At 44.0% G+C, this 27,451-nt stretch overlaps 1 pseudogene; it reads left to right on the top strand.

Moving 5' to 3' along the window:
• The first annotated feature begins 10,020 nt into the window (after positions 1-10,020).
• The window catches only part of LOC115081470, a 27,360-nt pseudogene continuing 9,929 nt past the window's right edge, over positions 10,021-27,451 (top strand).

Genomic DNA, 27,451 nt, shown 5'->3' with positions numbered 1-27,451 from the left:
AATTTTGCTAATATTTAAACAGAGGGGAACAAAATATATTGAGAGAACTGGATGTTAGTGAAATTTTATTCTGTTCAGTTCATCTCACAGTTGGACAGTTGGTGGGATGAGTTTCCTGCACATCCACCGTTCAGCACTTGTCTTCATGTCAGCTGTTTGTCTGATTTTTATTTATTTTAGATATCCCATGTGAGCTATTGCTCAACTTGAAGGATAGCTTCCCTAATGCCACCTTGGGTTTTTTTTTGTTGTGGTGGGGGGGAGGAGAAGATTGACTATCTCATGTTACAAGAGAGAGAGAATCCTTAAAAAATATTTATCTGACACTTGGCAACCTGCTTGCCCGCGTGCCTGGCACCGTGCCAGCCTTGGCTCGGGCTAGTGACTGTGCTTGCCAGGAGTCTTCCTCCGTTGGCTGTGCTTTCCTTGTGTGTGCGAGCAACTGTTCACCTGATGGCTGTAGGTCATCATTGCTCAGGCTGGGGGAGGGATGTGGGGGGGGGGGGGGGAAGGGGGATGCCAGTGGAAGTTTTGGAAATAAGATTAAAATTTCGTGACTCTAAACAGGTAAGCAAAGATTACATCAGACCCCTGCAGGAAAGTGATATAACTGCTTTAAATATATATATATTAAATATTTGTACATCACGTACGAGGTTAAGGTCTACTTTTGCTTTCATTTTGTTTTCTCAAGTTACTCCATCTAAGTGGAGCCGTGGAAGTGAGGCTGCAGCGGTGGATATAGTGAGTGACACAGTCTGCAGGTAGTAGGAGTTATTTGTGTGGCGTGGGGGTGTCGGGGTCTCTGGTGGTGATGGCTGTCTGCTGACACATGGAGGGGAGAAAGGAAACATGGATGCAGCAGTATTAGTTTGCAGCAGTACTAGTTTGCAGCAGTACTGGTTTTCAGAGTATAATGTGCGGAGGGGGAACGGATGTGGTGCTCCACGCATCACCTCGGGGATTCTGTTCCCATAGAATTGGTGCGCATGAGCTGATGATTGTTCCATGATCAGGCCGAGTTTCGCATTGTACCAGTGCTGCCATTGTAGCTGATGTTAATAGGCATCTGGGACGCTGCAAGAAGACTATAAAACAGGATATCCACAGTGGCTTAGTCAGAGGCCATTTGTCCTGATGAAGAGAAGTCATTAGACATTAGAAGCAGAATTTTAAAGTATTTTTGCAGAATTTCCCCAGAAGTACTGAGTAAATATATTCTAAGGCCCAGCCCTCCCCCACCCCTGTAATGGCTCAAGTCCCCTCCAAAACCCTAAAAATACTTTCTCCCTGACCCAGGCCTAACCACTCCCCTCCAGGCTAAACCCCTAGCTCTTTCTCTCTTCCTCTCAGTGCTCTCTTTCCTCCACTCAAGGCTCAGTACCACTCCCCCCCCCCCCCAATTGAAAGCAGCCCAGCTTTCAGACCAGCTGTTATCCTGGGAGCAGGGACAAAACTACCAGCAAAAGGGCCTATGGCAGAGAGGGATTCTGGCTGGGGGGTAGGGCAAAAAGTGACAAAACAGTGAGAGGAGCATCTGGTGAAGTGGTGGCAGCCACCAAGCCCGATTCAGCAGTCATAGCTGCCCCAGAGGGTTAAGAACATAAGAACATAAGAAATTGCCATGCTGGGTCAGACCAAGGGTCCATCAAGCCCAGCATCCTGTTTCCAACAGAGGCCAAACCAGGCCACAAGAACCTGGCAATACCCAAACACCTAGAAGATCCCATGCTACTGATGCAATTAATAGCAGTGACTATTCCCTAAGTAAACTTGATTAATAGCAGTTAATGGACTTCTCTTCCAAGAACTTATCCAAACCTTTTTTGAACCCAGCTACACTAACTGCACTAACCACATCCTCTGGCAACAAATTCCAGAGATTTATTGTGCGTTGAGTGAAAAAGAATTTTCTCCGATTAGTCTTAAATGTGCTACTTGCTAACTTCATGGAATGCCCCCTAGTCCTTCTATTATTCGAAAGTGTAAATAACCGAGTCACATCTACTCGTTCAAGACCTCTCATGATCTTAAAGACCTCTATGATATCCCCCCTCAGCCGTCTCTTCTCCAAGCTGAACAGCCCTAACCTCTTCAGCCTTTCCTCATAGGGAGCTGTTCCATCCCCTTTATCATTTTGGTTGCCCTTCTCTGTACCTTCTCCATTGCAACTATATCTTTTTGAGATACGGCGACCAGAATTGTACACAGTATTCAAGGTGTGGTCTCACCATGGAGCGATATAGAGGCATTATGACATTTTCCGTTTTATTAACCATTCCCTTCCTAATAATTCCTAACATTTTATTTGCTTTTTTGACTGCTGCAGCACACTGAGCTGACGATTTCAATGTATTATCTACTATGACGCCTAGATCTCTTTCTTGGGTGGTAGTTCCTAATATGGAACCTAACATCGTGTAACTACAGCTAGGGTTATTTTCCCTATATGCAACACCTTGCACTTGTCCACATTAAATTTCATCTGCCATTTGGATGCCCAATCTTCCAGTCTTGCAAGGTCCTCCTGTAATGTATCACAGTCTGCTTGTGATTTAACTACTCTGAATAATTTTGTATCATCTGCAAATTTGATAACGTCACTCATTGTATTCCTTTCCAGATCATTGATATATATATTGAAAAGCACCGGTCCAAGTACAGATCCCTGAGGCACTCCACTGTTTACCCTTTTCCACTGAGAAAATTGACCATTTAGTCCTACTCTCTGTTTCCTGTTTTTAACCAGTTTGTAATCCACGAAAGGACATCGCCTCCTATCCCATGACTTTTAGTTTTCGTAGAAGCCTCTCATGAGGGTTGGAGACACCTGCACTGCAGAGGAGAGAGAAGCCCCTGGTAGAGGGAAATACCCAGCAGTGGTTTGTAGACCCAGCTTGTGCTCGCACTGTAGTCACTTCCCTTCCCTTCTAGCCACATGGGCCTGTGTTCTTTTGGCTGCCTCCTGGTTCTCCTCCATTCTTGCATGCAAAATAGAAAACTCTTTCTCTGTGGAGGAGAGTTCTTTGCAAATTCTGCATTGGGCAGGTGTGCAGAATTCTCCAAGGTGTGATAAGAACTGGCCTGGCCAGCGATGGGCTCCTTGGGAGCGCCTTCATTTTATATTGAGCAGAATATCTCACTGAACTGGCAAGAATCCCTTGATAAGAAATGGACTGCACATGTCTGGGTCAGGCACGATGTATAATTTGGTGCAAGTTGCTTGATATCCTGGTTCCTAGGGTACCCATTTATATAGACTGATGCAATAACGTGCGCCCAGCTTGGTGCACAGGTTATCGTGTGCTTGGATGCACTAGACTAGCACTTGATGCAATAAAGGGATTAGCGCATCCAAAACGCCTGCCCAAACTGCGTAGCCGATCGTGCTCGTATGTAAATTCCATGAAGATGAAGCTATTAGCTATTACCCCCTGATGCACTAAATTGCCGGGCGCCCAATGCACACTTTTTAATGTGGCAAATCTAACTCCAGCTCCGGAACCGGTGTTAAGTCATTCGTGAGTTGAGGGCTCGTGAGAAATACAAAAAATACTGTTCTGTGTGTGGTTCCTCCTAAGTGTCATTGCGATACTTTAATCTACTGCTGTGTGGTGTTCAAGGTTAAAGGAATAATGTAACCACCTGATTAAAAAAAACACGACACACGTGCACAATATACTCATTCCAGGCGTGCATATTGCACGGGATAAAACAGATGCTCGTATTGAGCGCCCGTTGCAAATGTGGACGCAGGGCTACGTCTCCTGGGCGCCCGATGCATTTGAGCGCTAGGGGCGCCTGATTCTTCCCCAGCGCGTCCTTTTTAACGCACCTGCTTGTTTACGTATTGCATGGGGCGGCCAGGAGACGTGGCTGTGACACTCAGTATGAACGCTCGTTTTACCGCGTGTCTTATCGCATTAGCCCCTTACATTGTAAGCTTTTTTTTTTTGGGGGCAGGGACTTAATGACTCTGGGGGGGGGGAGGGGAAAGCTGTAAATCACCTTGAGCTGAATTTGCCAGGGTGATCTGGAAATACAAATTTAAATTTAAAACAGAGATTGGGGAAAGGGCCTTTATTTTGCTTTATACAGGAGAAGTAGGTGAGAGAGTGTAGTATCCCTTTCGCTGCTGTCAGCTTCTGAGTTTTTTTCCTCTGAAATACCTTAAACCTTCCTAATCTTACTAATTGGTAGAACTTTGTTGTAGATGTGGCAGGTCATTTCCATCTCGCGCAGTGGGCCCCGATATACCGATGATCAGTTGTTGACCCCCTTGTATCCAAAGAGTATGGCCCAAGCTGAAACCCAACCAGGTGACACTGTCGGGTAGAGGTTAGCAGAATTGATGGAAAAAGTGGGAGGCGGGGATCCAATTTTCTCCCAAATACTAAAACCACTTGGTGTTTTTTGTTTCTTTTTTTGGTCTAAAACAGTATTTCTACAGCATTCCTACAGTTTCTCTTCACTTTATCAAAACTTGCTCTCCTACCTTGTAAATATTAATTTTGCCATGAGAAAAAGGCCTAGCTATCACAACAGCAAACAACCTCCTCACCCATATTTTGTAATAGCATTTCAATATTCATCTCATTTATGTTTGTCTACATATACCAACAAAACAACGAATAAAAGGAAAAATTGTAAGGCCTTGATTCTGCCAGTCCCTGAAAACTGCTCTGCTGGTTACTGAGTTTTGAAAACTTAAGAGGTGATAATGATGAGCTGGTGGATATAGAATAAGAACATAAGATGTGCCATACTAGGTCAGACCAAAGGTCAATCAAGCCCAGCATCCTGTCTTCAACAGTGGCCAATCCAAGTCTCAAGTACCTGGCAAGTACCCAAACATTAAACACATCCCATGCTACTAAAATGCTGGCAATAAGCAGTGGTTATTCCTTATTGATTGATAGCAGTTAATGGACTTCTCCTCCAGGAACTTATCCAAACCTTTTTTAAACACAGCTACAGTATGTCTTAACCACATCCTCTGGCATCAAATTCCAGTGCTTAATTGTGCATTGAGTGAAACAGAATTTTCTCTGATTTGTTTTAAATGTGCTACTTGCTAACTTCAGAGTATTTGGATTTTCTGATGGCATTTGACAAAAGTCCCTAATGAGAGACCTGAGAAAATTAAAAAGTCATGGAATAGGAGGCAATGTGCTACTACTGTGGGTTGTGAACTGGTTAAAACATAAGAAACAGAAAGTAGGACTAAATGGTCAGTTTTCTCAATGGAGGAAGGTAAACAGTGAGGTGCCCCAGTGATCTATACTCAGACCAGCATTTTTTAATATATTTATAAACAATCTGAAAAAGGGAACAAGTGAGGTAAACAAATTTGCAGACACAAAATTATTCCTAGTTACTAAAATCACAAGCAGATCGTAAGAAATTGCTGGAAGACCTTGCAAGACTGAGAAATTGAGCATCCAAATGGCAGCTGAAATTTAATGTGGACAAGTGCAAAGTGATATACCTGTTGAAAAGTAATCCAAACTGTAGTTACATAATGTTAGGTTCTTATATTAGGAGTTATCACATAGGAAAAGGATCTATGAGTCATTGTGGACAGTACATTGAAATCCTTATTTTTTGTGTGCAGTGGCAGCAGTCAAAAAATAAAGCGTTAGGGATTATTAGGAAAGGAATGGGAGAATAAAACAGAAGTGTTAACACCTCTGTATCACTAAATAGTGAGACCGTGGCTAGAATACTGTGTACAGTTCTGCTTGCCACATCTGAAAGATACAGCTGAACTGGAAAAGGTACAGAGAAGGGTGACCAAAATGATAAAGGGGATGGAATGGCTCCCCTATGAGGAAAGTCTAAAGAGGTTAGGGCTGTTCAGCTTGGAGAAGAGACTGCAGAGGGAAGATATGATCGAGATCTATAAAATCAAAAGTGGAATAGAAACGGGTAAATGAAAATTGTATTTTTTTGAAAGAATAAATAACCAGAGTAAGGGACACGCCATTAAGTTACTAAGTAGCACATTTAAAACAAAATGTTTTCACTCAGTGCACAATTAAGCTCTGGAATTCATTGTCAGAGGATGTGGTAAAGACAGTAGGCAAAGCTGGGTTTAAAAGAGGTTTGGACAATTTCCTGGAAGAAAAATCCATAAACTATTTTTAACCAGGTAGACTTTGTGAAAGCCACAACCTATCCCTGGGTGTTAGCAGCATGAGATCTATCTACTATTTGGGATCCTGCTAGGTACTGGTGATATGGATTGCCTACTGTTCAGAACAGGATATTAAGCTTGATGGACTCCTCAGTTTGAGGATTTATGGCAATTCTTGTGTTCTTATGTTCTATCCCGCTGGCAAAGTGAATCCTCCTGAGTCTTTTCTGACAACTCCCTTCATGGTCCTGAAGACCAGTAATTATATAATGCAGGGGATGGCCAACTACACTCCTCAAGAGCCACAAACGAGTCTAGATTTCAGGATATCCACAATGAATCTGCATGCGCTGCTGCCTCTATTGTATGCAATACATAGCCTGCATATTCATTATGACTATTTGTGGCTCTTGAGGACTGGAGTTGACCACTCCTGATAATAATGTAAGTCGAGGTTGAGTCTGTTCTCCGTGATGCTGAGTGTCCACTTTCCTGTCCCTCTGTCCTCTTTTATTTTATGTAGTAAAATGCAAGCTTCGCTCATGCTTTCTCTTATTAATTAGGACCTGACATTTAACATTAGAGGGAAAACCAGCCCCAAGAGAGGCAGTATTGATGGCAGTGAAGCCTGTTTTGTGGTCACTGATCCTGTTCTGGGACTGCGCGATGGCCTTTGCCCTTTTGGGGTTTTTTTGTTTTTTTCCAGAAATGAAATGCTTTTAAGGGGAAAGGCGAGATAGGGAAAGGCGTGCCTGCCATTTTTCCTGGTAGCACAGGGCAGCCCATCGGCCGATGCTAATCAAGTCATTATGAAGATTGTCATGAGGGGACGCTCAGAATACCATGTGGGGAAGTGTAATAGATAAGCTGATGCTTGTGCTTGTCACCATTGTTTGTTTTGGGGTTGGGAGATGTGGATTTGAGAGTACGGTTTTACTTATCTTGTTTCCTTTCTCAGGTGACACTGAAAGTAAAAAAAAATTAAAAAAAAAAAATATATATATTTATTTATACATACAATATACATTAAAATAACTAAGGGAAAGGCTGAGTATTATTTTGCAGAATGAAGTCAACCGCCTCTTCTGGTTCTTTCTTTGTAAGAGGATTCTGTGTTTGTCTGAAGACAAAGCAATGTTAGGGATTCAGAGAGAGACTGTACACTCCTTTTAATGGCCTAATTAAGGCTTTATTGAAGCACATGTTTAGAGAAATTTGTATGGAGCCCTCTTGTATGTTAATGTAAATTGTTGCATCCCGGCTTCTTCAGAGAAGCTAATCGTCTTTTTTCTGAAGTGCCCTCATTATTAATATGCGTCTTGGATCTAAGCAGGCATATCTTCAAAGTAAACAACGGCTGAGTTCTTAGACATCCCAGATGTTCAGAAAATGGTGACGTGCCCTGAAAGAATGGCTTGTCACGCGCAGCAGAATTTACAGAAGGGATCAGGAATACGTCTGGGATAATAGAGGAAGGAATGTGGAGTGGGTTCTGCTGCCGAGCTGTTAACATGTTGCTATATCTCGACCATTTGGTTGAGTTTCCTCTCGAGTTCCAGCCTACAGCTGTTGTGGATCTGAGCCTCATGTGGCCTTTCGTGGCATGCTCTGCACTTTATAATGTGGTATTTCAGTACAATTGAATAGAGTGGTGTGGCTGCCGTTTTTTAATGCACTTATATAGAAATAAAGGGGGTCAGAAGTTGTAGGCAGGGCCATGCTTTCCTGCCCCTTTGGGTCTCCAGCGCAATTGGATCTAGAACATCATGAGCAACCACCTGGAGATATCCCTCCCTCTCTCCCCCCCCCCCTGTTTTATATCCCCTTCCGACTTGAGTTAATCCAGTCTTTGGCCAGGGGACTCTGCACTTGGTCCTGAATCCAGTCACTAGGTTGTGGCAATTGAGTGATGACAGGGACACCCACACCTCCCCCCTTTCCCCGTGTGCTGGCTTTGCAGTATCCCTGACCCGTCTGCCCGGCCAGGGAGCAGAAGGTGGGATCAATCCTTGGTCTTCCACATAGCAGTACACAGTATGACCATTGAGCAACCAGGCTGGCCATGTGGATACCATTTTATAATAATAACTTAATAGTTTTCAGATTTTCACTCCCTTCATCAAGTCTGCATACCAAGAATTCAGATGTCCTTAGCCCATTCGGTATGGAGCAGATGGAAGGGCAGTATAACTCTCAAAAGCCAGTCATAGGTGCACTAAGTTACCGTAGTCCTACAACTTGGTTGACTGATCCTTATTTCAACTGAATTGTGTTGACATGCACTGTCGGGGACTTAGCACGGGTTTATCACCATACTGTTGTGTAAGCTAAAAATGAATAGCATATTGGGCAACCTCCCTGGGTTTTGACCAGGTTTTCGCGCAAGCTGTCCTCCACCATGGCTTTTGTCATCCCTGGGATAGAGTTGTTAGGGTGCAAAAGAAGAGGTCCTTCCGTCATGCATGGCCCAAATGTTTTAAGGCACTGACTTTTTTGGAGTTACTTTGAGGTCTCCTGGATGGTTTGCTCTGTGTAATGTTGCCGTCCAGCTGTTGCATTCAGCCAAGGATGCTGGTGGCTAAGTCTTGCCTTCCTTTTGTGTGGCACAGGTTGCATTTCGCCTTTGAGTGCTTGCTTAAGTTATGATGCGATTCAGGAGGCAGTGTTGATGACTTCCTTTCATCAGTGAAACATTGTTAATGGCCATTTTTAAATTACTGCTTTTTATTTCAAAATAAAATCTTATAAACTGAAAAGCAGAAATTTTCAGCATAAGAAAAGCAGATTGACTTTCTGTATTTGATTTGCAGGGTCCATGGCATGCCACTAGCATGACTTTAAGGTATCAACATTATTGCATAAGTACAATTTTTATTTTGCTATAGCCGGCGAGGAGAGCAGGACCATTGTAAACCTCTTGCTTTTTGTCTCTTGTCACTTATTTTCAGATGTAATTGTAGCTCCAGCAGTCAGCAAGCCATGAGGTCATCGTATGAGGACTAGACTACTAGTATTTAGTGGTATAAAAGAAATGTCCTGTTATGAGGAGCTGCCTCAGATTTGAGTTTATGTGCAACATCCGTGCATTGTTAAATTTCATGTTGAGTGCAGTAAGCACACGTGCGAAGCCAGACTGGGGTCAGCCTAGCCATGTGTGCTGATGTGTAGCAACGCATTGTGCAATAGCAGCTCAACTATGGACTGGAGGCAAAGGGAACCATGCTTAAAGGAGAAGACAAACTAGCAAGAAACCCCCACCCGCCCCCGATTTGTTAAAAATAAGCTCATGATGAAAAAATGCAACTGTAATGTGCACCGAACTCTGAAATGCAAGTGCTTTCTCCCTTTATATGGGTGTAGACCATGCTGCTTAATTTGTGAAAGGTCATTTTTGGCTTTTGGAGACTGCAGAATTTTTAACCTCTAGTTCAATTCGGGTTCATGTGGGGAAAAAAAAAAAAGTAACCTCTATTGGATGATGGGTTGTTTGGTGACTGATTAGGATCATACGGGAAGGGGGTGAAAAGGAGAAAACTGCTGTACTTGTATGGGTTTAAAAAAAAAAAAAATCTCAGGCAAGGTGTGTGTTAAGATAGCGTGGACTGCTCTGCAGTTTTTCCTGTTTCTAGATGCAGAATTTGGTAATCTGCCTTCCCCTTGGAAATGAGTCTTTCCAGCCGTTCAAATTGTGAAAACTTGCACGTGTCCTGTGTAACTCGTTCAAATCTTAGTGCACGCAAACCGCAGATCCAACAGAGAAGCCAAACGTCAAAATTGTTTGAGCTGCCATCTCTCTTGAACTGTGCACGTCTTCCCAAACTGAAGGCGTTTTCACTTTATAAATCTTCTCTTACCTTTTCACCACATTTTCGTTTTTTTTGCAGTGTGCCCCGTTGTATGCGGTAAGCGAGCGTGCACGGACCACGGCGAGTGCTGCCACCCGGAGTGCTTGGGGAGCTGCTACGCGCCCGACAACGACACCGCCTGCGTGGCCTGCCGCCACTACTTCTACAGGGGACGGTGCGTGACCAACTGCCCCCTCAACACGTACAAGTTCGAAGGCTGGCGGTGCGTGACGCAGGACTTCTGCTCCAAGGTTCCCACGGAGATCAACGAGTACGAGAAGTTTGTGATTCACAGCGGGGAGTGCATGCAGGAGTGCCCTTCTGGGTTCATGCGCAACGGCAGCCAAAGGTGAGAGAGCGCCCTCATGCACGGCAATTGTCAGTCATGGCCGCAGGTGGGATTTCCTTCTGGCTCATCACTTGTGTGACTTTTTTTTTTTTTTTTTCCTGGCTGTCCCAACCTTTTGGTCTTGATTTACTGTTGGACCGATCCGTTGCTTATTTGAGTGCTTAAGCTGCTTGCATTCTTTGAACTTTCTTTGGTTATTGGCGATGTGGAGCTTGGGCAGGTGTCCCATGAGTCCCCTAATTGCCTCTTACGTAGCGTGGCCATTAGCTCCATGTGCAAGAAGACTTGCCGGGAGATGTGCTCCTGCTTTTCTTATGGACATCAGAGCTGTCTCCATGCATGAGGTGGAATAAAACCAGGAATGGCTTTGCTTTTCTTGACATGGAGCTGTATGGTCACCCAACTCATGTAGTCTCCAGGTACTGATGAACTTTACATTCTCACTGCTGCTTGCTTGTGTGTGTGTGTGTGTGCGTGCGTGCGTGTGTATGTGTGTGTGTGTATAATCTTTTCAATCATAATGCTAATGTGCAAATGCAGTTTAGTGTCTTTTATTTTATTTTTTTAACGTTCTAGCAAGGCTGGAGCCGTAGGTCATTCTCATGCTGCCTTGGCAGGGGCAAACTGGAATTGCACCAGTGGCAGGACGCAGGAAGCCCTAATCTCCTCATATAGAGACATTAGAAGCATGCCTCTCTTCCTGCCTCTCTTCCTGCCCCCTTCCTCATTTATTTCAGCGTGCCCCTCGCAGCACTATATGTTTACAGTGCATACATGGCTTAGGTAGAGTGGTGAGCCGCTTTTAAGGGTGCAGTTGCATAGAGGCCACGAGGGCAGTTAAAAACAGAAAACAAATTCTCATTCCGGCAGGCCTGCCTTCCTTAGGGGCCGATGTAATAAGCAGCGCCAAGCCTGCCGTAGGTTTTCACTTGAGTTTCAGCGTGGGGGGTTTTTTTTAGGCGCTAATATTGTCCTGGTATGTAAAGAAAAAGGGCTTTAGTGCCGGAAAAACCTGCCGCAAGCTTAGCGCAGGTGCATGGAAACTGCAGGGTAATAGCCTAATTAGCTATTTCCCTGCCATTCAAGGAAGCACGATAAGGCCGAGGCAGCCTGGCCGCCTCTTACCACGGGAAACGTAATGCCTGCTCGAAAGACCCTGTGGTAAAGAGGAGAGCACCCGGCCGGCAGGTCCCCCACCCCCCCCCTCACCTCGATCCGGGACCCCCCCCCCTCCTGTAATGAAGCTAACTCCGGAGACACCCCCTCCTCAGCGGGAACCCGCGGTGATTGCTTCCTGCGCCCTGACGCGTCGGCGGAAGGAGCAGGCCCCTTCCAGAAACCTTGAAGACCCAGGCCCTCTGAAAGGGGGGGGGGGGGGTCTTGGTTCTTGCGCTGGCAGTGAAGGGGGGGCCACTCGGCAGCCGATGAAGGCCCGTGAATACCTTTTACTGTCGGCTCTGACAACAGTTGCCCTCTTTCTCCAGGAGGAGTTTAACGCGCCGACGCCGGTTACGCGCGTGCTCCGGGATCTGTCCGCTCGCTGCCGCCGTCGTCTCGCGTCTTTAAACCGGGTTTGAAGGACGATGGATGCGAAGGTTTCCCGGCAGCTTGCGCGCGGGGCAGCGCAGGGTGATGATCGGAGAGGCGGCAGGCTGTTTGTGATTTGTTTTACGTAATCTTACAGTTTCACGTTTGCTGTGCAATCCGCCCAGCATGGCAGAGCCACTATAGGCGGAATATATAAATATTTAAATGCTGTGTCGGGTCTGATCTGAGCTGACGACGCAAGTTAATTCTAGAGTTACGTGCGTAAACTTTACGTTTTCTGCCCAGGGAGCTCCAGCTTCCCTGCGTAATTGCTGTGCGGTCTTCCCAGCAGCTCTTTGCCAGTCTCTTGGCTGCTTTCTGCCAGCCCTCGGCTTTTCCCGGTTTACAAGTGTCGTTCTGTAACGCTTTCTTCTTTTTCAAATTCCTTGGGCTTCTGTGTTGGGAGTTGTGATGTCAGAAAGCAGTGTTGCAGGTTTAGGTTTTTAAAAGGGCAGGCTTGGGATAGTATAAACAGAGCTTATCTTCATCTGGGTTGGTTTCTGCTGGGGGACTTATGGGGGGGGGGAGGTCCTGCTTTCCCAGACTGTTGCCTCGGCTGGTGCTTGGCAGCCTTCCTCCCAAACATCCTCGGGTCCCTGTTAGCATGTTTCTGCAAGTGCTGGTGGTTTGCAGGGAATATTCTGTACTGGGGCACTGGAAACAGGAACTCGCTAATAAGTCATGGAAACTCCTTACTTTTATTGTCTCTGTAAGAAAAAACAAGTCTTGTATCGGTTTACAGGTTCCTGTAAGCTGCTGGCGGATTCGGGTTTGGTTGCAGCTGAGACATGACGGGTCGCTACTTGCAGACCTGCGGCTTCAGGCCCAGTTTTCCTCCCAGCTTAAACCTTTAAGTATTCTGCTTGCTTTTTTTTTTTTTTTTTCCTGCATCGTGCAGCAGTTCGCTGTCACGGAGCTTGCTTATGTGTTGGCCACTGTTAAGCCTGCGCATAAACACACAAGAAATCCAACCTCGTTTCTCTACAATAGTTCAGAAAGTATGTCTGAGCTTCGCACCGCTGACGGTTGCTCCATGTGCTTACCTGGTAAGCAACTGCAAGCCATCCAGAAGTCCTTCCAGTAAAGAAGCATTTCTCACGTTTCCTCTGAGCGCCTCTGCTTTCATCTTCATGTCATGACCCCTTGTCCTTCACTTTCTTTTCTATGGGAAGTGCTACTACCTTGTGCATGACTGAACATGCTGGGGTCTGTTCATTAGAGGTAGTGTAAGAGCTGCTGTTACCTCTATCTCTTATCTCATGAGTGTCTCTGGATCGCTTTCCTCACAGCAGCGATGTATTATGGTCTGTATTTATTCCTTAAAGTAACTGAGAGCTTTTTTTTTTCTTTTGCCTTCTCTTCTCCAAAAACAGCATGTTCTGCAGCCCTTGTGAAGGGCCATGTCCTAAAATTTGTGAGGAGGAGAAAACCAAGACCATCGATTCTGTCACATCAGCACAGATGTTGGAAGGATGCACCGTTCTGAAGGGCAACCTGCTTATTAACATCCGCAGGGGCAGTAAGTACATTCTGTGTCTTACAGCTGATTACCTGACCATTGTAACTAAATAGAAAAGCACTTGCACTTATGTCGAGTCATTGAACATCAAAGTGCCTCTGGAATCATCTCATTTTCCTGCTGAGTTTATAGAGAGAGTCCAAGCACAGTGCAAAACCATGGAACATATTTGCACAGCAGCCTATACGCTTTAATGGTGTTTTTTAATTTTAATTGCTGTTTTATTTTCACATTCTCTTCTCTCCCTTTCCCCCCCCCCCCCCATTTTGTAAATGCACAAATACTCACTGTAAGTTGTTAAACGCTGAAGTAATCTGCACTCCAGTTAACCAGGTTTTCAAGTCTACCATCAAAGTGTAGTATATTACAAAAGAACACACACATTAGCAATATAAAACCCATCTAAACGTAAAATATATGGTCAATGGAAAATAATATAAAATAAATAATGAATAAAAAAAAGTAATATAAAAAAAATCATATTTGGGGGGGGGGGGAAAACCTCTGGTTTATAAAAGGCCTTTATTGCGTGCATCATATTCCCAGTTTAAATTCAAAGATATGTTAGCAAGATATAGCATGAATTATTAATAGAATAAAACATACATACATATGAAAAAATCAAATCAGGAAAACATAGGTTCATGGGGAAAGAAGTCCATAAACTATTAGGCCTTTGGAATGGCCACTGCTATTACTGGCATTAGCATGGGATTCACCTAATGTTTGGATACTTGCAATGGACTTTGACCACTGTTGGAAACAGGATGCTGGGCTTAATGGACCGTCTGTCAGACTCAGTAAGGCGACTTCTTATGTTCTTATAAAATTATAGATACTTCATCTAATCAGCTAAATGAGGGGCTATTGAATAAGAAAAACCAAAGGAATAGTAAGAGCCCTGCTCTACAGTCAGCAAACAACTAAGTTTTTACTTGGCTCTTAAAATGTACCCAGTTGAGAGCCACACAGGGGACTGGATAACAGGACCGTGCTTGTTTGCTTGCATGGTGTGAGATAACCAAGCTGTACTCACTGATGGAGGAAGTGATGCCAACCTAACTCCATGTCCTCAGGAGGAATTAAACCAGTCTTAGCTTAACAGAAACATGGAGTGGCAGTTACTACCCCTAAGAAACTTGCGGGGCAGACAGCCTGGTCTTTTTCTGCCATCATTACTATGTTATGTTCTACTAGGACTTCTAGTTGAAGTTATTATTGTACTTGCAACCTGACTGAAGCTCCACCGCTAATTTAATTCTTTTGCTGTCACTTAACATTTTTGCAGTTAAAGATCGTCTGTGTTTATCCCAGACTGCCTTAAAGTCTGTCCTTGCTTTCATCTCCACATCCCACTCTTGGATTTTGTTCCATGCACTCACCATCTTTTCCATGCAAAAATAGCTCCTCGTGTTGATCCTCAGAGCCTCCACATCATGAACCCCTTTTTTCTAGACCTCACCTTCCATTAACAGTGTAAAAGTTTATTATGCTCTACAAAATATTTCTCCGTGCACGGGACAATTTTTAAACACCATTAAATCTGACAATTGCCAACGGTACCACATTGATTTGTGACTTAAATTTATCATATATGCAGAAGAAAAGCATCAATTAACCCAGTAATTACTATATGTAACATAAAGCAAGAGAAGGATTTTAAATAGAAAAAGGTTGGCTCATGCCTGTCTTCTAGGGAATTCTTTATTTAGATCCCTACGTCTAATCTCGAAGGGCTGCCATTCGATAGCTCCTCTCCGGCCCGTCTTCCAGAACCAGGTGAGATCTCGGCAATGAACTATCCAGTGACATGATCGCTTCTCTGGTTTTTTTTTTCCTTTGCTAGTTGTAGCTCTCCTTATGTACCCTAGCATCCCTCCAGCTCTGGCCACTGCCTTGTGCTGTTTTGCCACCTTGAAATCATCAGATACCGTCATCCTGCAGTCTCTTTCCTTTTATTCGAATATCGGTAACCTTTTCCCTATCGTGTACTCTGCCTCGAATTCCAGCACCCTAAGTGCATCACTGCATGCTTTAGTATTTAAAGTTAGCTACCAAGCAATGGACCTCTCCTTGCCATTCCTCAAGTTACTTCTCATACCATCTAGTCTCTCGGCCATGTCCACACGGTTTCAGATCTTGACATCTGCACGAAGGTGAACTTTTTTTTTCTCTCCCTCCTAACCCTCTACAACATATCTCTCACAAAAAAATATTGAACAGGACCAATCCCTGAGGCTCACTTTCCTATCTTCAGAGCAAACTCCATTTACCGCCCTGCTTTGTCTATCCCTCATCCAATTTCTAATCCTGTCCACCACATCTGGATACCACCTCTAGACTATTCAAGTTATTTGGAGACTCCTGTGAGGGTCAGTTTCAAAGGCTGAGACCCAATCTGGAGTGTTGTCTGGTTCTGGAGGCTGTAACCTTCAAAAGACTGAGCAGAAGTGATCCAGAGAGAGAGGTTATCAAAATGGCCGAGGCTGCGTGAAAGGCCCCATGAGATAAGGCTGAAGGATTTAAATATGTGTGCCCTAGAAGAGAGGAGAGTGAGGGGGATAGACATTCAAATACCTTTAAAGATTATAAATAACACACAAAGGAATCTTTTTTTTTTCACCTAAAGTGGCCTCTACTCCTCCTCTTGCAGTAGGAGCCTTCAAGGGAGATATTTCTTCCTAGAAAGGGTGGTGGATGCGTGGAACAGCCTTCCAGAGGAGGCGGTGGGGGGGAAAGCAGTGACAGAGCTCATGAAAGTGTAGACTAAGCAAAGAGGATCGTTAGTTGAGGCAGAGTGAAGCGGGAAGCCAGAGATGAACCGGGGACTGTGGTGTATAGTGACAGGGGGGAGTACTTTTGGACAGGCTGGCTGGGCCTTGTGGTCCTCCTGCTCTGCCGTCAGATTTTACGTTGCTTCCAAACACAATAATCCAGATTAAACAAAGCCTGACCACTGTGCATCTGTGACTGAGCAGTTTAGCTTATGTTGAAATGGGGTTTTAAATGTTTTATGGGGGGGAGGTGATTGTCAGGGGAACTGGTCCCAGTATATTGAGCATTGGCTGCTCCAGACACTATAAGCATATAATGTGTAACTTTGTGGGAACAGTAGACAAGAAGTCATAAGACACAAGACCTGGTTGTGAGGGGAGAGGAGGCGGGAGGGACTGTCACGTTCCTAACATTTGGGAAGGTACTGAGCAAGATAACTATTGTGCTGGAGGACATCTGGCAGACTCCTGTCCATTTCAGGCTGGGCATCGTTTCTAGCAGTCAAAAAAACTTCAGCCTGAGCAAGCAAATGCAGCTTTACCTCTGTGTCAGAGCGCCAAGGAAAGCTGCATCCTACGTGTGCCCAAATTTACAACTCTGCTCAAGACTCCTCCGTGCCTTGCCAAAACAGAGCCTGTTGAAAGCTCAGTGCGTGTTCTTGGCACTGGCGTGCAGTATTCTTGGAAGAGGAGGTACCTCGGTACGCGAGTTATGAATGGGGCCATAGCTGTATCTCATTCTGAGGTTTACCTGTCTCCTGGATGCTTGGCTTGCACTGAAATACACGAACACACTGAGTTTTTTTTATTTTCCGTCTTTATTTAAGTCGCTGCCTTCTGCTGTCCATGCTCGTACGTGCGTTAACAAAAGATGGACGCGTCCGGAAGGTTTGCTTTGCTTTTGCTTAAATTGACATTTAAGTAGCCTCAAACGGAGCGGCAGAGCTCTCTCTTCCTGAGCCGCGGTGGTCACGTGATGGCCACTAACTTCTGATGAGAAATGGCAGGCAAATCGTATTTTATGCGGTTGCTACTTAACCAGCTGGACTTTTGCTGTGTCAGACACGCAGGATTAAGGCGCCCGGTCGCTGCTTACGTACAGGATGTGCTGCTGTAACAGGAGTGTGCAGCACAAGGCAAATGATTCTGGGCTTTTATTTGCCACAGATGGGGCTGATTTGGCCAGCCTTGGCTGGTGACTGTCCTTTTCCAGCCGCTGAAGCCAGGATGTGTGATGGGGGATTACCTGTGGTTTGAACTTGGGCATCTTCCTGCTGCTATTCTCGCCACAGGCTTCACATATCTTGGTTCATCACACCTAGATGCCCTTTGTGCAAACTGAAATATTTAGGCTGTACACAACCACTTTTTTTTTTTTTTTTTAACATCATACTGATAATTTTGGTTCTGAATTTTTAGAGCTCATCTTCCTTCAATGCTTTTTATAATTGCATTAAGACCGTGCTTTGGTAATTCAGTCAGATGTCTTATGACCCCTTATAGTTCATCAGAGTTTGTCAAAATATGCAGAGATTTGAAATTTTCTTCTTTCAGTGAATTCTACATGACTTTTTTTTTTTTTTTTTTTTAAGGACATGTCAATTTTGTAGCCCTACATATATATTTTTACAATCATTTGTATAACATTCAGTGAACATTAGCTATAGCTGTCTGTAGTGGACTGTTTACATTGCTCTAGTCTTCTGAACTACGTCCACAGTGGAGGTCCCTGGCCTGTGCTGTATTGTAATCTAGTATGATCGGCTGCCTTGCAGGATGACCCTTGCCTCTAGCATGAATGCATGGTGCAAGTTGTATTGATGCAGGCTTCCAGGAGTCCTAGCACAAAAGTTGTGGCTGGGAATACTCATCTGCTGTGCGTACACTTAAATTGCATTCATAACATTTACACAGAATATAACATAACTTTGAGTTAGTACACGCTTTATCACATGTGAGTTCAAAACAAGTTACAGCAGCATATCGCACAATATTATAATATAAATAATGAAACAAAAACATAAGCATAACGAAGTAAAATGCAATATATAATTCCGGACCTTGGTTTTCAGTTTTTATTTTATTTTGCCTGGGAGTTTCAGTGTTAGGACAAAAAAAGATATCGGTGAAAAATGCCTTTTCCACTGATTTTTCTTCCCTTATATCCGTTATTTTTCTACTGATAAATTTTATTATAACATTGAAATTCCCAGGCAAAATAAAAACTGAAAGCGAAGATCCCTATATATAACCTAAAACCAAATTATAGATAAAATAACTATATTGTGTGAGAGAGACCGTAAACAAGAAGCAATAAACCAGATATGTAGCCTAAAAATTTTTTTTAACAGAAATATAAATTCGGACATGTCGCGTATAAAACGATTCAAAGGCTTGCTTGAATGGCCACAGTTTTAGAAGACGTTTAAATAGGCCGGCCTTTTCAGTAAGATGTATGGGTCCCAAGGAAATGGGGAATAATCCAAGAAGAGGCTCTCTTCCCCCTGACTGAGTGCGTCACCTCCCCTGGAAATGGAAGTGAAAGACAGTGTCAAAGATCTTAAGGGCCTGATTTTAAAAAGCATTTACTGGAGCAAGTGAGCTTTTGAAAATTGCCACAGTACATGCCGCTGCATCGTCCATAGGATTTACTCACATAATTGTACTTTACTCAAGGAAATGGCTTTTGAAAATTGCTACGATAGTACGTTACATTGATGCACGCAACTCCTTTGAAAATTACCTCCTTAGTGCCGAGAGGGGACAAAGTATGTTGAAGGTTGATTTTTTTTTTTTTCTGGATCAATCTGTTCTCGCAGCCGCACGTTGTCACCTCTTCATTTTAAAAAAATGCTTCCAATTCCTTTTTTGTGTTTGCTTTAGACAACATCGCCGCGGAACTGAAGAACTTCATGGGCCTGATAGAGACGGTGACCGGCTACGTGAAAATCCAGCACTCTCACGCACTGGTGTCGCTGTCCTTCCTGAAGAACCTGCGCTACATCCTGGGAGAGGAGCAGCTGGAAGGGTAAGGGCCGAGGGGGCGGGTGATGGAATCCGGGCGGGGCGCCGCCGTGCGTCGCCTTCCGTCCCTTGCCGCGTTGCGTTGAAGGGTCTCAACCTTTCCGTTCGGTCCGCTGGCGCTGGCTTTTGGAGAGTTTAAATCGTTTGCTGTGAATATCGGAGTGGGGTGTACATAAAGGTCTTAGAACCAGCCATGCCTTCACTATGGAAATTGTTTGTGTGCGTCTCCTTTTCCTTTTTTTTTTTGTTGACGACTAAAGGTCGTTAGAAACGCTGCTGAGGGGCAGGGGTGCCAGCGGTGCCAAAAGCCCATGTTGTTTGCAGCTGGTCCCAGAACACAAGGGGAACATGGCAGCAGGCGAGCTTGGATGCCGACCGTTAGGGGGCCGCCGCTTCCACTCGCGAGCCAATGAGGCAGGGTGAGGCGGGCCGCTTCAGGCGGCAAGAATTTTGAAGCGGCAAAAGGTCCCCCTTCAAAATTCTGCCTAGCCCCCGCCTCAGCCTGCCTTCCCCCCCCCCCCCCTCTCCCCATTGCGCCACCCACCTGACCCCCCCCCCCCCAGGACTCAGGGAAACACCTGATGGTCCATTGCCCCTACCAGTGTGACAGGGTCCGGTCAATGGCACCGTAGCCCCTGTCACATGTTAGGGGCTAAAGTTCACTGGCGCCATTTTAGTTAGTGGCAGCTGAGGGCCTGGGGGAGGCAGATCGCTCCTGGGACCACCTGCTGGTCCCTGCACCCGGAGGTAGGAGTCGGGGTTGTGATCGGGGGCAGGGTGGGGGGGGAGGTGTTGGCACGATCTGGGGGGGGGGGGGAGAGGGAGGGTGCAAGGCAGAAGGTGCCTAGGGTACCTAATCCCCTTGCACCGGCCCTGCATGTCACTGGCCCCCTGTCATGAAGAACTGCACTGATTGTCTGTCCAGGCTGAGTGACTTAACCTTCTAAAGACCCCCAACCGTCTTCCAGAAATGGATGCCCTGGGCAGTGAGCCTGAGTTCTAGTTCTGTAAAACCCCTGAGTAGCCTGGATGTGACCTTTGAGTTCTAGTCAGGGTCGTCTTCATGCATTCTTTTATCAGAGCATGCTGCTGTTTCTTTCATTTAATTGTATTACTGTTCTCAGTGATTAAAAGATCTATTATTTTGGAGATATTTTTTGCTTTTGTTTAGCTATTGTCTCCACTTTTTGTTGTCTTATTGTTAAATGTTGTAAAATAGTTTTATTATTGGTGTATAGCTTCAATTTTTATTTGTCCGGGTTTATTTGTCTGGGTTTATTTCTGCGGTAAGGCGAGCAATAAAAACTAACATAAACATATATATAATATACACACGTACACACATATATAATGTAAACCAAACAAATGTAAACCGGCATGATGTGATCTTATCATGAATGCCGGTATATAAAAAACCTAAATAAATAAAATAAAATATATATACTTAGACATTTTTTTCATAATTTCCGAGGAGTGCTGAGTTTTCTCTTCCTGGCTAACCTCAGGTTTTCATCTCTGGTCTTGCAGTCACTCAGGAAGCCGATGACTGGGCACAGTGCGGATCAGAGAATCACCGAGAAGGGGAAAAAATGATTTTGGCTTTTTTTTTTTTTTTTTTTTTTTTTACTAAGAAGGAAACCATGCATGTGATAAACCATTTCCCCTCCTGTAGCTGTTCTGCTATGACAGCACCATTCACCAGCCACCAGCCACCAAGGTGTCGGACACAGCTGTCTGCCTACCCAGCTGCCTGCTCTGAATCGCTGCTTTTTTTTCTATGAAAATCTGCGGTTTTTTGTTTTTTTTTTTTCAGCACCGTAGTGCACGTTGGCATTTGTGGAATCTGAGCATGAATCTGGTCTCCCCCAGCTGCAACTGAGGCGAGGGTCCCCTGAGCTACCCAAGCATCATGTCTGCTGATGGGGAAGGAACTTGAGCCTAAAAGAAATCTACCTCAATTTTTAAAAGCAATAATAATTAAAAAAATAAAAACCCTGCATTGTTTACACTTTTTATAGGCTGCTGCTGAGTTTGGCACTTTTTTTTTTTTTAAATTTGAAATCGCATCCTCCTTTGACCCATAGAGGTCACACCACTGTTCTGTTTGCGAACATTCAGGGCTGCTCTAGGGTACGGCCAAGGTTTTTTGTCAGGTTTGAACGTGGCCGCTCGGCCCATCGCCCCTGCCCAATTCTCGATCTCGTTACAGAGTATTCACGGAGAGAATGAAGCAATTGTTTAGGTATCGGGGAAGGGAGCTTCCTGCCCTGACAGAAAACTTTTTTTATAATTTTCTTTTTTTTTTTTTTTTTTTTAAAAGAAAAGTTTGGGAAAGAGAGGTGGGAAGGTCATGGGAAAAGGTCATGTGGTGCTGGTTTATCTGCCCTGTCTGGATAAAGTTACAACACGAAGAGTTTCTTCACAACCTCCCTTCTCTTTCTCAGGCTGCATCTTCATCAGTCTTAAATTTTTTAAATTCCACCATCTGATACCAGCTGAAGTTAAGACAGTCCTTCGTTTGTAGCTGCCTCGTGAGAAGGTCAGTTCTCTGAACCCGCTCCCCTTCGCCAAACCGCACCCCCCCCAAAACAAAACAAAAAAAAAAATCAAATGGTCTGGCAGCGGTAAAGCTCCACAGGAATGGTTTTAAACCGATAGCTTAGTTTTATTTTGTGTTAGAAGGTAAGATTTTTTATTTTTTTTACATTGCATACCTTACTTTTGGATATGGCAGTTCCGTGAATGTCTGAAAATAAATACGTTAGCCAAGGGTGTTTCCAGGTTGCTTACGGGCGGTCCCTTGGGTCCAGAAGACAAGCCCCGGAGCTGAGGGGGAGGAGGGTACATTTGAGCAGCCGTTTTCAGATCTCATTTAGTGGCGACCTATCTTGTGACGTTTTTCATCGGGGGGGGGGGGAACTGATAGAAATGGGCAGTATGCGTGACTTTGCTTTGGGAATTAGGGTAGCCGGCCACTGCTACAGGCAGGTAGAGACCATGCTCTGCTGCCACACAGCTGCTGGAGCTGAAGAAGAACTCTTATTACTTTTTTAAAGGGTGGTTCTTGTTTTATTCTTTGTTTTTTTTTTTTTTTTTTTTGCTTGTGTGCCCTGCAGACTGCCTCTGACGGGGACAACGAGAGGCCAGCCCTAGAGCACAGCAGCTGGTGCACATCTGAGTCCTGGAGGAATTCTGCAGAAACAAAACTTCTGTGCACGATATTTAAAATTCTGCAAACATTATTTGTCAAATAACATAATATAATCACAGCCTTTGAGTAATAATTAATTTTAAATGTAATACAGAAGTGAAGTTTACCATGCCGAAGATTGAGTTTTTGCACTTTTATGCAGAATTTTCCTAGGAGTAATATCTGAACATTTTTATAGAATTAAATAAGAAATGCCAATAGTCCATAGAGCCTGTCACCAGCAGTGGCCAATAAAGGTCACAATTACGTGGCAGGATCCCAAAGAATAGATCCAGTTCCCTTTCTCATAACCAGAGATAAGCAGGTGCTTTCTGGAGTTCACCTGGTTAATAATGGTTTATGGTCTTTTCCTCCAGGAGCTTGTCTAAACCCTTTTTAAATCCAGCTATGCTAACTGCCTTTATCATTATCCTTTGGCAACAAGTTTCACAGTTTACTGTGTAGTAAATGAAAAAAATGCTTTCTCCAGTTTGTGTTAAATGTGCTACCTAATTAACTTCATGGCATGACCTCTACTTTTTATTTATTATATCAGTACATGAAACAAAAATAAAGAACAAAGTTAATCATTTTGTCATAAACAAAACTTCAGTAGTATAGCAATGATACAAATCCACAAGAAGGCGAGATCCAATGGAAAAGGTCTTAGGAATTGATCTCAACATTCAATAGGAAAATAAAAATAAAAAGTGGAATGCAATCCTATATCAGGCCATCGCATCAAATGCTACAAGAAGACCTAAACGAAGAACTACCCTGCCTTTGGCTACCACTTCTCTTATCCAAAAAGTAACGTTGGGAGGGCTAAAAAATACATAAGTAGCATTGGCAATTTTAAGCAAGCATTTACAAGGAAAACATAGAAGAAATATTTCATCTTAGGAGGCAGGCAACCTGGCACATTGTAATGCATTTTTTCGTCATGCATAGTTTTTACACACATCTGGCAAAACATGTTCTGCACATAAAATAGTTTGAGTGAAAGAAGAAAGGAAGAATACCATCTTGGTCTTGAGGAAACATGAAGATGACCAACACATTTTGCTCTGTTAACTTCATCTGCTGATGATTGTTCCAAAAGCCCGGTCAAGGTCTGGCTATCTGTGATCAAGCTCCCAGCTTCAGCTTTCTCTCCCTGAGTCTCAGATCCCCAGAAGTTAAATAACCATGCCCTGTCTACCTGTTCTGCCTAACTCGATTTCTTATAGACCTCTATCATATCTCCTCTCAGCTGTCTCTACTCCAGTCTAAAGAGCCCTAATCTGTTTATCTTTTCTCTGATAGGGGAACCACCTCATCCCCTTTATCATTTTAGTTGCCCTTCTCTGTACCTTTTCTAGTTTTGCTATATCTTTAAGATGGGGCAACAGAGAAGCATCGGGAATCATGCTGAATCTGCCATCCCTTCCTCCTGCGAATCAGCTGGAAAAGCTTTCTGTTGGCGCCAGTTTCCCAATAGGTTAAGATTTGGAAACTGGTTTGAGTTTGGCAAGGAAGCCTGAGGCACCAAGAAGAATGGATCTCCTCCAGGAAGGTCTTCCGTGGCTCTTAAGTAGTCGGCGCACAGTTCCATTGTGGCAGACCCTGGCTTGATGCTGAGAAGAGCGCTTTTGGTCATCTTGATGTGGAGCTCGTTGGCACAGATAGCATAGTCCTCCATGGCACCAGTCAGCTTATTTTTTTCTGGAAGCTTTGCCCCTGGTGCTATCAAGGGCACCTTCAGTTACATCGGTGTGGAGCATTCTGATGCAGACCATGACGCAGCAAGTTCCCTCTGCCTAGAGCATCCTAGCGCAGGCCAGGGCACCACTAGCTTCATTGATGTGGAGCACCTTACTTCCTGGGAAGCAAACTACCTTCCATGCTAGAGAGCAGAGCCTTGGAGCACAGAAGAAGTGCTAACACTGATAGCGTGACCGCTCTTCTGCCAGTAGAGTGCATCTGTTCGACCAATGTGAAGTGCAATCCTGGGACCCCACTGCCTGCTCCACAGAGTTCTTCTTTGGTGGTGCCACCCGAAAAAGAAATCCATCTGGATAAGTGGGAGGATGTGTCCCTGCCTGCTTCGGCACAGATAGTGACCCATCTGTCTGAGGCGGGTGAGAAATGTATCTCTTTACTTCTGATGTTCAGAATGGGAAAATAGAGGCTCTCCTGTCCAGAATGGAGGAACTTGTCTTGCACAGCGGGTTTCAAGGGATTCCCCGGGATGCTGAATTGGCCCGCTTGAGGAGCTTCACCATTGGGAATGTCGCACCTAGTTCTTCTCCCTTCAGGGCATCTACCCCTGGGGATTCAGAGGGAGAAGGTGCAGTCTGTTTAGTCATAGTTCCTGCCAGGCCGGTCCTGTCTATCAGACCATCTTCCTTAGTCACCTTCCTCATCATCCGGGTAACGAATGCGTGTAATGCTGTAAACAGACAATGAGGGATGAATGCTTTTTACCCATCTCCAGGACGTGAATGATTGTATAGTCCCATAGAAATGCTCTTGTAGGGAAAATGTTACACCTTACTGACAGTAAAGAAAGTCCAAAAAAGGGAGATACCGCCAAAAGCAAATATTATGCAAAGGTCAATCCAAAACCATTTGAAAACTTTTTTTTTTTTCCCCCTTAATGTTACCACAGACCTCATACCCCATAATGAAACTCAGCATCTGCTCAATAATTTGACGGATGGTACTGAAGTTTTCTGTATGATCATGGGTCTAAACATGTTTTTTTAAAATTAATATTGTGTCCATTGCACTCCCAGGTGATAATCCTGAAGACATACAAAAACAGCTCTTCAGTTCACCTTGACACACAGCCCTGAATAGCCGTGTGTTATTGCTTAGAGAGAGAGAGAGAGAGATTGTTCTATGACTTTCTCCACAAATCTGAAGGTCAGCATGACATGGACTGGTGGGAGAAGGAAGGTGATAAAAATTGATAGGGCTAGGCAAACTCTGCTTTTCCAGTCTGGGCAGGGAAACTCTACAAGTTATAGCACTGGATACATACATGCATGCATACTTACACACATGCCATATATATATATATATATATATATATATATATAACTTTTTTGTAATTTGCCAGAGTCGCATGAGACTGCATTGACTCGCTCCGATCACATTTCACACTTGTCATGTTTTTTTCTGTCATCTATCGACAGACCTTTTTTGGACTCTGCTGATCTGAAATCTCTGACCTAGGCTTTAATTCTTTTACGCCCTGATTACTGTAACATTTTGTTAACGGACTTTCTTCCTCACAGCTTAGGAGACTTCAAACAATTAACACTGCAGATAATTTTGGGGACAGAAAATATGATGACATTACCCCCTCTTCTTTGAGACCTGCACTAGTTACCTATATCTTTGTGCACCCAGTTTAACGTTGAGGGCCTTTCGTTGTGGATTCCCTTCTTATCTGTCCAGCGTTATTGTTCCTTACTGTCCTGGGTGACCTTTCTGTGTTTCTCCACACAAATTATTAGTTTTACCTTCTACTAGGGACATTAGGTTGGAAAGAACCAGGGAGCTGTGTTTCTCTTATTTGGCACCATGTTTATGGAATGCTTTTCCTTTGACCCTGCACATTGAGAATGATTATCTTGAAGCCTGTTTCTGCAGGCTTTTCTATCTAGCTAGGACTCCACTTGCAGTACACAGCATTTTTATATTTTATGTATTATGGCCTCTCTAAGTACTGACATTCTTTCAGTATGTATTTGGATGAGTTGCTGTACCTTTTTGTTGTGGTTTGTTTATTTTATTGGTTTGTTCTTTTCTCTCTTAGAATTTTATTATGTGTAGTTCTAATTTATTTATTTATTTATTTAAATTCTTTTTAATATACCGATGCTCAAGACCAGGTCTTATCGTACCGGTTTACAATAAACTAGGGGGTAAACCAGTTAAGACTGAAAGCGAAAGTTACATTACAACAGGGAAAGTGGAACAGGGCTGTTAGAAAAAAAGGGATAGATTAACGATTTCTAACTGGAGAGCAGTGCATGTAAGCAGAGAGCTATTGCTTACATGGTAAAAAAATGATATACAATTTTACATATTGGAGTCGATTAGGCAAGTTATATAGGAGCACAGTTAGCAGAAAACTAATCTGTATTATATTTTATTTTATGATTGATTTGTTTTAAATCATCTGTTATTCAAGGGTATTTTGTACATCAAATTGAGATACTTATTTAAGATTTGAGATCAATCAGGTAATAAATTAAACTCTTCAAGGAGAAGCCTTGTTCTTTTAGGCCGCTTGTGTGTCGCGCCCACTCGTGTGCTGGAGAACGATATTACCCCCCTGTTAAATAAAACACAAACCAATATGCATGCTCCTATGCAGAAAACTAACAAAAAACAAAGCACTAAGCCAAAATATTCTGGTTTATAAACCACTAAACTAGAGGCTTCTGTTGGAAGTTTCTCGGTTTAAGTAATGCAGTTTGGAACCATGTAGAATTTACGGCATTAATAAAAGTTTAGTCTGCCGCAAACCCTCCAGCAAATAAAAGTTCCTTCCCATTCTCCTGCCAGCGCCTGTGTCCTGTGGTGTGGCGTGTGCCCCTTGGTCAACAGCTGTGCTTGACCAGGAGCTGCATTTCACAAGCCATGCACAGAAAGAAACCAAAACGGCTGTGTGCCCTGGCTTTTCAGGGACGATCGCTGGTCATTGAAGCAGTCGGCGGTATGTGTTTGTCTCGTTGCTTGGCTTCTGAAGGCCAGAAACAAACCAATGTTGTCTCGAAGTGTGCTGATGGTTTATGACTCATCCCTCCTTCCCTTTGGCAGAGCCACGCTCTTAAAATTCATTGAAATGTTTTTTTTTTTTTTTTAAATGTTTCTTTTATTTTTGGCTGCTCTATTCCGAGAAAGCAGAGCACTGGCACTCCTGTGAGCTTGGGGAGATGTCAAGAACGTGGCGTCGCAGTTTATAATTAGCTGCTGCTTAAGCATTTGCCAGGTAGGATCCTCTGTGCGGGGTGGACCGAGGTAGAAATGCA

Source organism: Rhinatrema bivittatum, unplaced genomic scaffold (genome assembly GCF_901001135.1).
Source record: "Rhinatrema bivittatum unplaced genomic scaffold, aRhiBiv1.1, whole genome shotgun sequence".
Classification (NCBI taxonomy): domain Eukaryota; kingdom Metazoa; phylum Chordata; class Amphibia; order Gymnophiona; family Rhinatrematidae; genus Rhinatrema; species Rhinatrema bivittatum.
The sequence above is the reverse complement of the archived record's forward strand: the minus strand, read 5'-3'. Positions and strand labels throughout refer to the sequence as shown.